Raw genomic sequence first — 13498 nt, forward strand, 5'->3', positions numbered from 1 at the left:
ACTGAATTTTACTTATGTTGCGTTTTTTCATCCATAAATTTGAGACACCTTGTATTGAGGAAGAGCATACTGATGAGTATGCTATCAACAACTTTGTAGTTTCACAAAAAATGAAATAGTAGGCGTAACATAGCTGAAAGCAAGCTCTACATGTAGCCTTTCTTGTGGGATGTATGTCTATTTAAAAAAAGTAACTGTCTCACTCCAAAAAATGAAGAAAAACAGTACAGGTAATCACTCTCTACACCAGTTTTACCTATGCATAGTAAGCTCATTTTTTCTCCTCCTTGGGGTAGGTTATGGTTGGCAGGTTTTCCAAGGTGGACTGTCACTGAACATTTAATTTACTGATGGCACCACATGAGAACACATGAATTACACAGACCACTTCTCAGTTTTCATTGTTCTGTGTGAGACTCATAGGCAGTAAAATGCATTACATGACTTTAACATCGTCCATGTGTACTTATACATAGACTCGCCTGCTGAGTGCATTTCGTGAGGTCTTGTATTATTTTGCAAAACTTACTGCTAGATTCAATGCAGTTATAGAGATATTAACATTATTGCTACATACCACCAGTAGTTTTATGTAGCTGTTCGGCTGCTCTTTTCACAAGTAGGTTCACAAGAGCTGTATCATTTTCTATATAGGGATACATGTTTTTGCTGTATCTTGCTCTAATATTCAAATTAATTGCTGATGAATGGCATGTTATATGTTAGTTAGCAAAGTGATATCTTGAAGATGACAGGAAATGGTAAGTATCCAGAGTGAAGTGGGGTGCACAGGGCTTGCATTACTGACACATGTTTGCAGAAAGTTACAAATATTATTGAATATTTCCCATATCTGCATTAATAAATTATAAGTGGAGTGTGATACTGTCTTATGGGGGTGCTCTGTGCAAGCAATGAGTGTAAGAAAATGTCGGTAAACACAGCTAGGTAAGAGAAATGTGGCAAAACAATGTAACTATCACTTGAGGAATTCTGTATTAATATTAACTTTATTTCACTATTGACACTAATATCTCATGAAAAGTAATTAATGGGACAGGAAGTAAGGAAGCACTTGCATGCTGACAGGGTAGGTAGGCACCCTCAGACAAATCATCACTGTGGGATGTACAAAGCTTTAATAATTGAAGAGTATCTGTAAAAGGTTATGAAAAAAGTATAAAACAGTTTTCATATTACAGTAAAAAGTAAAACGAACCAAACCACGACAATAAGAAGGCATAAAATTCCACCACATTAATAAGAAGGCATAAAATTCCACCAAATAAACGTTTAATGTTAGCGCTTTCACAGTTCACACTGACTGCTTCATCAGACAAATCCACAGCAAAACACACTTCATATTTAAAGACAAAAACAACCAATGAAATCCATCATTCAATTAAACATATAGTGAGATCTTAAAAACAAATATCACCCTACATAAAAATGAACTGTAAATACTAACATAACTATAAAAGACATTAATATATAAACATACAATACATGTTTAAAAAACATTCACTTGGCTAGTGGTCTATTACTAAGGTCAGGTTTAATACAAATTTTATCACTGAGTCCACTGCCCCTGTGAGCATGCATCCTAATAATCCAATTCAACTCACTGCTCTCAACTCTGTTGCTAATATCACCACCCCGAGGCCCATGTGATATAACTTCTACAACCATAAATCTGAAAGTGTGTGTATCATTCTGACTAACATGCTTCGAAAGGGCATTTGCCAAAATGGACTTATTTATGTTATAGATGTGTCCTCTAATGCGATCTCATAACCGATTATCTGTCTTCCCTATATAGAAAGAACTGCATTGCTGGCAGATAATCAGATACACTATGGAACTCGTGTTGCATGAGGCAACAAACCTAAAGCTAACCTGCTTACCTGCGTCTGGATGTAAGAAAACCCTTAAACTATGACACCAATTACATGAGGTACATGAAAAAGTTCCAAATATGGGCTCCAACTCCCCTCTGGGTTCATGCCACTTGGGATAACATAGCATCCTTTTCATATTTTTCTTGTTCTTATAAATAAATTTTGGTTTCTTACCAACTACTCGACTAACCTCACTAACTGATAGTAAGATCCCCCAGTTCTTCATCATAATCTTTTCTACTTCCTCGATGTTGGTAGAATATGTAAGTGGTATCGGAAGTCTTGGGTTGCCTTACTAAGTATAGATTCCCAGGGTCCAGTGGAAAAATATGGTTTACCATGGGTGACTCTTAAATCTACTAAACCTGCCAATATATCATCTACTTCTGATGCTTTGTAGCCCCTGCCTCTGAACTTTATTTTCAGTTTCTCAGTTTCTGTTCCAAAGTCAGAGTTCATGGCATTCAATCTAGAGGCTCTCAAGCCTTGACCCTTAACTATATTTCTAAAGATATGGGGGGATGCATGCTCTTCCTATGTAGGTAAGCATTTTTGCTACATTCTTTCCAGAAGGTACTGGTCTTATAAGTACCATCACCCACATCACTAATAGTAACATCTATATGCTCCCTAGAATAGGACATGGTAAAAAAAGGTAGTAGTTGAATTGAGGTAATCAAAAAAGGCATTCAAGGGTTCTTGTCCACCCTCCCAAACTAGGAAGAGGTCATCCACAAACCGCCGATAAAACCTTATCTCAGGCTTAATCAATATATGCTCCTCTTCCCAGTTAGCTAAAACCATGTTGGCGTAGCTATTGGCACATGACGTGCCCATAGCTACACCATCTTTCTGCAAGTAATAGGAGTCACTGTATGTAAAAACATTATTCTCTAACACAAGTTCCATAAATAAACAGATGAGCTCTACAAACGTATATGTGAAACCACTCCAACTGCCAAGATAATCCCTCAGCATGCTGATACCCAGATGGTTCAGTATACAAGTAAAGAGAGACTTAACGTCCATAGTCACTAAAATCAACTTATTATTGGAATTGCAGGATGAAACAAATGAGTATAGATCGTTCAAAAAATGTTTAGTATCTCTTAACACATGTTGGTTTTTGTCTAATATGGGTCTCAGTTATTTCTCAATATAAATAGAGAGAGCTTCAGTACACCAGCCCCTACCTGAAACTATAGGTCTAAGAGAGGGGTTATGATGATCTGTGTGGACTTTGTGTAGACCTTGAATGCTGGGAATCAAAGGTTTCTCACAAACAAAGTACTTGTACAATTCCAAAGAAATGTCACGTCCTAATAAACAGTCCATAAGAGTATTGTTAACTCTCCTAACCATTAAATCTATCTGATCCCTGGTAACTTTGACATATGTCTCAATGTCCCCAACCATGTAGTTCATGGCTTCATTATAAAAATCAAAATCCATCACAATGACCGAAACCCCCTTATCTGCTGGTCTGATAGATAAAGTACTATCATGCATCAAATTCTCGAGTGCTACCTGTTCTTCTCTAGACAAATTTTGTGATTTTTTTACACAGCCCTCTATTAGCAAACAATGAATATATTTCATCCTCACACATTCTCTCATAGACCTCTAGCATTGAATTCATATTTGGAATAAAACTACTAGGTTTTCTGAAAACAACATTCTCATTAGAACTAGTAGCATTACATGTCTTAAAATTTACTTTCAACATTACATTTTTTGTGAAAGCTTTTAAATCAATCAATGAATCTGTAAGCAAAGTTTTTGTGTGGGTATGTAACTCATACCTCTGTTTAACAATGTCTGTTCACTCTCCGTCAAAGTTCTCCATGATATATTCCAAACTAGTGCGTTTTCATCTTCTGCCACATCCGTTTTAATGACTGGCTTTGATGACTTTGTTCTATTAATGTATGTGTACCTATGTCACTGTGGCATTTGTCATTTAATAAAGAAGTTAAGAAAAACAGAAAGAATGATCAGAACAGACCTCCTCTATAAGAAGTGGTTGATTGTGCTCTGGACCAGTAATACTCCTGCCACATGTAGAAACAACATGGAAAGCAGTGTCCAGAATGCAATCAGTGAATATGAATGTCTGCACAGGTATCAGGTGTGGGGGGAATTCAGTAAAGCCTACACAATTTTTTTTGTGTGCACGCATCGTGGCACAATGCATACATGAGAGCGAACAATTTTAGAATTTAGATTCAATAAGTGCTGCTTAGTGGTGTGCACCCACAAACAGGGAAAATACAGAGGAATGCAAATTACCTGATAAGTAGGTGAATCTTATGCAAATGAGGCAGGCTGAGCAATCCAACAAGCAGAAAGGCATCCATGTAGACTCCGTGTCAGTGTCAGTAGTCCACACAGAATTTTTTTCATGTACAGGAGTCTACACAGACAAAAGGGGATGTAAAACACCAGAAATATGGACATACTTCTCCTGAAAATGTTGAAAGAAGAAAGAAATAAGTTAAATTAATAATAATTTTTTTAATAACCTTGGCATGTTTGCACTATGTGCCCCAGTGGGCAAACATGCTTAATAGAAAAAAAAAAAGAAAGAAGAAAAATATGCATTTTATAATATATGTCAGAAATGTATTATAGGACCTTGCGTTGGGTCTGTAAAATGGTGCATTGGTGCTGTTGCCCAGTTCATACGGCTATGAACCATGTCATTTCCAGATTGTTAGCACTGATATAAATGCAAATGAGGTTGATGTCTTGAAGAGCAAAAAGGAGTAAGCATGTCCACATATCCACTTTGTGTAGGCTCTCACAACGAGTCAATACTTTCACTGGATGTGGATGCCAGCAGAGGAGGGTGTCCAATCACTTTTAGGATTGTTTAATTCCCGTTGCATGTGTTTGTGCTGCGTGCCGCATAGCTGAGTATGTTCACGTGGAAAGATCACCCAGGTGATAGTGATCTTGTAGGCAGCAAGTAAATAAAACTGGATATATTCAATTATTGATTTTGACTTTTGTCTAAGTTATGCTGCATGGCACACTGCATAGCTCGACGTGGTCACGTGACACACTACCCATATGACAGTGATGACATAGGCAGCAATGAATGGAAGGCAGATAAATCCAATGAATATTTATTATTGTGTATAAGCTATTATGAGCTGTGCGGTGCATAGCACCACATCTCGCACTAAAGTAAGACCATTAAATGATGTTAATTACATTCTAGGCAGATGAAATGCATAATAATTAGCCAATCGCACATGCTGGACCTACAGCAGACCTGTATAAATTACGTATACACCCTACTGTCTTATTTTCCCATAATAGTCTGGACCATTGGAGTACAGACTTGGGAATTTTAATTGAGATAACGCTAGGAGCTGCTGCAGATCTGCTACATCTGTATGTGCTAGATGCTGAAGTCAATGCTGCTGGTGCCACTGACAATAGGCCTAGGCTGAGAAGGAGAGGAGTGTTCAGGCCCAGGGTAACCTTCCAGGAGCTACATGAGTTGGAGATTGTAGAGCGCTACAGGGTGGACATTGACATATTAAAACAACTCACTGAGCTCTGCCGCCCTAAATTCAGATACAGAGCCAATAGAAGGCAACCCATCTGAGTGGAAACAAAAGTATGAGTAGCTCTTAGGATACTAGCTACAGGTACTTTTCAAAGACCAACTGGGGACATGATGGGGGTGTGACAGGTGCCTGCATCCAGGACACTCCACTAATTCATGGATGCTATCCTACCACATGCCAGTGAGCACTTATCTTTTCCCCTCTCCCCTGAGGTGAGGGCCAGTAATATTCTACCATGTAGCACACTACCCTGAAGTACTGAGTGCCATAGATTTCACTCATGTACACATAAAGGCATCACCTGGTGAGCAGGGTAGAATCTATGTTAACTGCAAGGTGTACCACTCCATTACCTACCAAGTCATGTGCAATGCCCAGTGGATTATCCTGAATGTGTGTGCTGGCAGCCCTGACAGTTATCATGACTCCCATATCTGACACACATCACAGCTGTACCAGATGTTTGCTAGGGGGAATATCCCACACAGCCATTTGCTGGGGAATGCTGGCTACATCCTGGAACTGTGGATAATGACACCATTCAGAAATGCAGACGCACACACAGAAGAATGCCATAATGAGGCACACACACAAACTAGAAACATCATAGAGCCATGTGTTTGGACATCTGAAGTCACAGTTCCGGTGCTTAGACATATCTGGTGTAGCCCTGCAGTATTCCCCAGCCACATGTGCACATATATTCATAGTATGTGCTATGCTACACAATCTGATCCTGTGTAAACAGCTGCAGCAGGACCAGCAAAGGGAAGGGATACACAACCCCCCACCAGTGCCTAAGTCACCAGAACCACAGTCACAGGAGAACTTGGAGGAGGATAGGATATCAGAATGCTGATGTCCCTGTACGCAGATGCAGGCATGCTCAGTACACCCTGGCTTTGGCTAAGAGGAAACGCATAGCACATTCAATGACAACATAGGGACTGACATCATACTCCTACTCACATACAGAAATTAAAATAGATGGCAGGCAACCCATACATCCTGTACCTATCCATGTATTGGTGGTGTACTGCTTGCATCTGACAGAGCCAGTCCTAAACTACAGTTCTGTCACCTGCTGCATTTTGAAAGGTGAGTCCATAATCTGCACAGTACTCATAAAGATTATTATGATATGCCATTGTATGTATGGATATGGTACATTATGCAAGAAAATACAGTGGCCTACTTGGACAGAAATAACATCCACATGGGACTACAGATACTCATTCCACTGTCATGTTTCCATTAGTATTCACTAGGCCTCATGCATGGAATATTCATGCAGTCCTACTGCAACAGATTACTGGTACATCAGTCAAGGGAGATGTTAGACAGACAGGTTACATGATAGTCAGACTCTTGTGTATCCCAGCAGAACATATGGTGTTGTTCCCCCACTCCCAGTGTTCCCTTGTAACTGCTGTAACAGTAACTCATCAGTGGTATATCAGCATTCCCGGCAGTCTCAGGACAGTAACATAGCAATGGATCATACATTCTATATTTTACTTAATGCAGGAATAATAATGTACATATCTATGCAGCTGATAGTGTGATGAATGACCCCTCTTACTCAAGTAGCTTCTGTGGCACAAAGGACTAGGGCAATTAGCTTGTGTGATGGAATATATGTTTCTAATGTAGAAGTAGACACGTTTTTTTTTGGATGTGAGGTATTAGTGTGTTGTGTTTTACATACTGTCAGTCTGTGTTGTGTAATATTATTAATCTCCGTCACATATTAATTACATCAGACAACTTGAGAAAGTCATAGCCAATTTGAGTGAAGTGCAGCAGTGCAGAAACAGGGACAAATGTCATTTTGTGTAATGCACAAAGTCCTGGACTGGAGTACAGGTAGGTGTGGGCTGGAGTCATGTTATAACTAGTGGAAATCCCACTAGGCATGCTCATACACTTAGTTAAGTAGAGTGGAATTCTGTTGCTCCTCACTCAAAATGACTTTTTACATATAGATATGTTTGTAGATGCATAAATATATGTATACACATCTGTCTGTCACTATCTCTCACTCCCCATAGATAAATATCTTTGTCTGTATGTATATATATATATATATATATATATATATATATATATATATATGTGTGTGTGTGTGTGTGTGTGTGTGTGTGTGTGTAAAAATGCATGCATCTTTGTCTCTCCCCATATATACATAGTATACATCACACACACACACACACACACACACACACACACACACACACACACACACACACACACACACACACACACACACATATATATATATATATATATATATATATATATATATATATATATATATATATATATATATATATGGGAACACTACTGAATCTCGAACCTTTGAAATCTCGAATTTCAAAAGCTCGAGACCATGTAGCCGAAACCCCACATTACCAAAAGACCAGAAGCGTGAAATTCAAAATCCCGATGTTAAGGGATTTTGAGTTAGCGCTTCTGGTGTTGCGGTTCAGGTAAGTATGTGTGTGTAAGTGTGTTTGTGAGGGGCTTTAGTATGTGTAAGTGGGTGTTGTGACTGTGGTGTGTGTGTGTGTGTGTGTGTGTGTGTGTGTGTGTGTGTTTGTTTGTGTGAGTGAGGGGCTGTAATGTGTAGGTGTGAGTTTGCCTTGTGTGTATGTTTGTGCGACCTCGGAGTTAGAATATTAAAGTACGGGGGTGTGGTGGGCACAGCTTATCTTTAGTGTAGGGTGGTTTGTTTGGTTATGGGGGGAGGTTTGTGTGTGTGCTGTATGTATGTAGTACTTTCGCGATTTTGAATTTCACGGTTTTAATATTTCAGCAATGTGGGGTTTTGGGCTTATAGTCTCGGTATTTAGGTCTTCGGGATTGTGTTATTTCGGGATTCAGTAGTGAATCCACATATATATATATATATATATATATATATATATATATATATATATATATATATTGCACACACACCTCCATTTTTATATACATCCCTGTTATATACATACATATATATGTTTATATGTGTGCATATGTCTGTATTCTCCTACATACCCTGATAATGGTGATTAAAGCTGCATTATCACTATGATACATATATATATATATATATATAATGCTGCTCAAAGGACCAAAAGTAAAAGCTCAGCAGTAGATAATGCACTTACTTGCAGCCCCTTGTGCCTGCTGGATATCACCACACATACACCAACACGTGAACAGGTGGTGTAATTTATAATGTTATCTATGCACACATTCACAGGGCACATTGCTTTTGCTCATAGGCTTGCCCATCCAAATGCAAACAGCCACATATGGCTAAAATGGCCACTGTAGTCACATAGCTAGGATAAAAAACAGTTATCTGACAGCTAGGGTACTAGATGCAGATAACAGTGAGAAGCAATGTCACTCTGCAGGCCACACATGCTTTTCAACACAAGCCTAGTTTATGTACTCCACAAGTAGTCTGCCTGCAGTAATATATAAACAGACTTCAGCCATGGCATGTGTGATGGTTCTAATTTAATTCCAGGCTACTTCATGTGTGTGTGTGTGTGTGTGTGTGTGGGGGGGGATCTTCCTGTGAAACTACTGAGCATCCCCCAATGACTACCAAACTACAGTGGTTCTGCACTTTTTGGGCCTTGCAGTTGATACCCACCTCCAAACTCCTGTCTTTCACAAGGCCTGCTGATGTCATGAACCTTAAGACTACCAACTGCCAGTCTCACATCAGCCAATGTGCATGCAGCAAGTACTGTGATCTGTAGTGTACAAGACTAGATACGTAGGGGTTCTAATCTCACTCCAGGCCACTTGGGGTGTGTGTGTGTGTGTGTGTGTGTGTGTGTGTGTGTGTGTGTGTGTGTGTGTGTGTGTGTGTGTGTGTGGGTGCATCTCCCTGCAAAATAAATATGATCACCACACTGACTTAGAAAGAGGTAGGTTTTTGCAGCATTTTGGTTGTAACAGGTGATGTGGGCCTCCAAATGCCTGACCACAACAAGATCTGCTGATGTCATCTAGCATAACAGTACCCAAAAAGATATTACTAGCGGACTAGAACTATGGTGCGTGCATTAAGTATTCTGATCTTTAGTGTGTACCATTAGATAGGAAGGGGTTCAAATTTAATTGCAGCCAGTTTGGAGTTTGTGTGTGCTGTGCAGTGTTCAGTAAACATTAATTGGCAATGGTGCTATTCTCACTGTAACTAGGTTTGTGTGTGGATGGTAGAGCATTTTATATTGGTGTATGGGATCATAGGATCATTGGACTTTACTAGGCTATTGGCCCTAGGCCTCTTACAATCCTAGACAAGTTCCTACCTTATTTACACAATCAGCACATATTGCACCTGTCCATAAAGGACACAGGCAGAAGCAGAGTGGTGAAATGACGGTCATCCAGCTAATCATACAGATTGCATCTGAAGAGGGTCGATGAGGTGCACTGTTTGCCATTAGGTGGGAGTCTTTTCCAAAGATTTGTTAAAGTCTGGTAGACATATCTCCCCCGCCAGCATGTATTTGTAATGTATTTGTAATGTCCTTACAGCGAATACTCCATGTATCATTCCACCTACAGAGATGCAGCATTTCCAATACAACAGGGTCAGACATTGCCCTGTATGCCAGGCAGACAACACTTTTGAGTAGTCTGTATGACACAGGCTACGATGACAGTTATTTCAGATGATCTCCATAGGACAGATACTGGAGAATTGAAGTTCCCTTGTGATGAACCTTTGCATTGTGTGCAATAGCCACTGGTGCTTTGAAAGTTTCATGACAAAATGGCCATTGCACTCATACTGAAACATACTCAAACATGGTGTTGTGATGTATCTTGATAAACACAAGTAGATTCAAGTAAGCACAATGGGTGTCCTGATTCATGGAGTTGTTCCTGGCAATGGCTTGATTAGGTGCCCTGCCAGCAGTGAATAGCACCTGCAGTGCCTCCAGGGAACCACACTGTTTAAGCAATCTAGATGTGCATCTGTCTTTAATGAATATGTATACACCACCTGAATTACTGTGCACACTTTTAGTTTGAGGTCTGTACATGTGGAAGGATGTGTAGCCTAGTATGTCTGTGATGCTGCCCACAGCCTTGAACCAGGTGTGTGTCACTGCGCAAATGTCTGCATCCTCCAAGGTGGGGACACCTTCCAGTGATTGGAGTTTAGTGTTGGTATTCCTAGGGTGTAGCAACATAGCCTTGCTGTTGTTCAAAGATGGCATTTTCTCATTTGAAAGTTTTCCCTTGAGACACCACCAATAAGATGTACTATGGGGATGTCAGCAGCCTTGGCCAGTACACAAAATTCCAGGGGTGACATATGAATACCATCTCTGGCAAAGCATTGAGGTCTGTTGAGCAAGCCATCCCAAGCTGACATGTAGTGGATCCCCTTACAATGACACCATATGATAAGCCAATTATTGACTTCAATCATTTTCTGTGTGTATTGAGTCATCATCCTAGGCGAAGGTCAAATGCAGCTGAAGGCTATGAGCATACCAACTGGAGACACAGAGTCTGTAAGCTAAGTCATATGTCTGCATACAGTCCAGGGAGATATGTCTCAAGTTTTACACACCAACAGGAACTATGATGTCACCATAACATTACCTGATGTTAACAGACTTGCATGCATGTGTGGTATGGCATATCCTGACACCTCACAGACAGTTAACTGTGACCTTTCCCATATGTAGCCTGGTGAGAGGGACATCAATGTGACTCATGATGTAATCACCTATGAGTAATAAGTTTGATATTGTTTTTTGCCTCAGGTATTAACTGGTGACACAGTGGTGCATGCACTATTATGTGTACTGTGTTCTGCAAAGGCATGATTATGTGTAGTGAGCTTGCATTTGTGCTTTTGAGGTGTATGTTGTTTGCGTATGTGTCTTGTAAGGAGCTTCACACATGCAAGTGTGTGTGATGTGGGTGTGGGTGGAGTAGGAGGTGAGGTGTGCATGTTGGTAAACTGCTCATTGTCATATGTACTGACCGGTGTGTCAGGCAGCATGGAATCAAGGTTTGTAATGTAGTCACATCTCTCACACATTGTGTTTGAGTGGCACAGGTGTATAGGTGTGGGGACGGTTAGGTGGGAGTCTTTTCTAAAGATTTGTTAAAGTCTGGTAGACATATCTCCCCCACCAGCATGTATTTGTAATGTACTTGTAATGTCCTTACAGTGAATACTCTATGTATCATTCCACCTACAGAGATGCAGCATTTCCAATACAACAGAGTCAAACATTGCCCTGTATGCCAGGCAGACAACGCTTTTGAGTAGTCTGTATGACACAGGCTATGATGACAGTTATTTCAGATGATCTCCATAGGACAGATACTGGAGAATTGAAGTTCCCTTGTGATGAACCTTTGCATTGTGTGCAATAGCCACTGGTGCTTTGAAAGTTTCATGACAAAATGGCCATTGCACTCATACTGAAACATACTCAAACATGGTGTTGTGATGTATCTTGATAAACACAAGTAGATTCAAGTAAGCACAATGGGTGCCCTGATTCATGGAGTCGTTCCTGGCAATGGCTTGATTAGGTGCCCTGCTAGCAGTGAATAGCACCTGCAGTGCCTCCAGGGAACCAAGCTGTTTAAGCAATCTAGATTTGTATCTGTCTTTGATGAATATGTATACACCACCTGAATTACTGTGCACACTTTTAGTTTGAGGTCTGTACATGTGGAAGGATGTGTAGCCTGGTATGTCTGTGATGTTGTCCACAGCCTTGAACCAGGTGTGTGTCACTGCGCAAATGTCTGCATCCTCCAAGGTGGGGACACCTTCCAGTGATTGGAGTTTAGTGTTGGTATTCCTAGGGTGTAGCAGCATAGCCTTGCTGTTGTTCAAAGATGGCATTTTCTCATTTGAAAGTTTTCCCTTGAGACACCACCAATAAGATGTACTATGGGGTTGTTAGCAGCTTTGGCCAGTACACAAAATTCCAGGGGTGACATATGAATACCATCTCTGGCAAAGCATCGAGTTTTGTTGAGCAAGCCATCCCAAGCTGACATGTAGTGGATCCCCTTACAATGACACCACATGATAAGCCAATTATTGACTTCAATCATTTTCTGTGTGTATTGAGTCATCATCCTAGGTGAAGGTCAAATGCAGCTGAAGGCTATGAGCATACCCACTGGAGACACAGAGTCTGTAAGCTAAGTCATATGCCTGCATACAGTCCAGGGAGATATGTCTCAAGTTTTACACACCAAGTTGGCAAACTGCTCATTGTCATATGTACTGACCAGTGTGTCAGACAGCATGGAATCAAGGTTTGTAATGTAGTCACATCTCTCACACATTGCGTTTGTGTGGCACAGGAGTATGGGGGTGGGGACACATTCCACATCTCATCAGCAGTCATCAACAATGCCATTAGCAATAGAGTCTTGCTTATGTGTACATCACCGCAGGTCGTTGTTAGGCAGTGGCCTGACAGATGCTGAAATTTGACATGCTTTCACCTTTACATATCTCTCCTGCAGTAAACAGCATACTGTTGAGTGAGTATAATGCTTTGCTAGCCATGTGGCCCTTGGTTTAACCACAATCATGTTATTAGGCATGGTCACAATAGGATACCTTCAAATGTGACAATGTACAACTCCAGCAAAGTTAGGGTCATGCCGCTACACCCTTATGGTTAACAGCCTCAAACACACTGTCTGTACGCACTCCTTGCAGTGAAGATGTGGGTGTCCTTGCATCCACAAAGAATTTGTTCAAGTTTGCAGTCATTACTTTGGCTTTGCAAGTATACAATGCCTGTCAAGGAACCAGACAGCAAACTGGATGTTGTGTGATATGATATGGGAGCAGAGAAATGTGTTCTGGTTACATAAATGTACAGTATGACATACCTATGACATGTTGGAGGTAGATACACTTTGGCCAACGCTGACCACTCCTCTGCAATTGGCCTCAGATCCATGTCACGCAGATGTCTGCCATCAGGCTGTTGAAGGTCAGGCTGCATGAAT

Source organism: Protopterus annectens, chromosome 4.part1 (assembly GCF_019279795.1).
Source record: "Protopterus annectens isolate FY-2018-M chromosome 4.part1, PAN1.0, whole genome shotgun sequence".
NCBI lineage: Eukaryota > Metazoa > Chordata > Ceratodontiformes > Protopteridae > Protopterus > Protopterus annectens.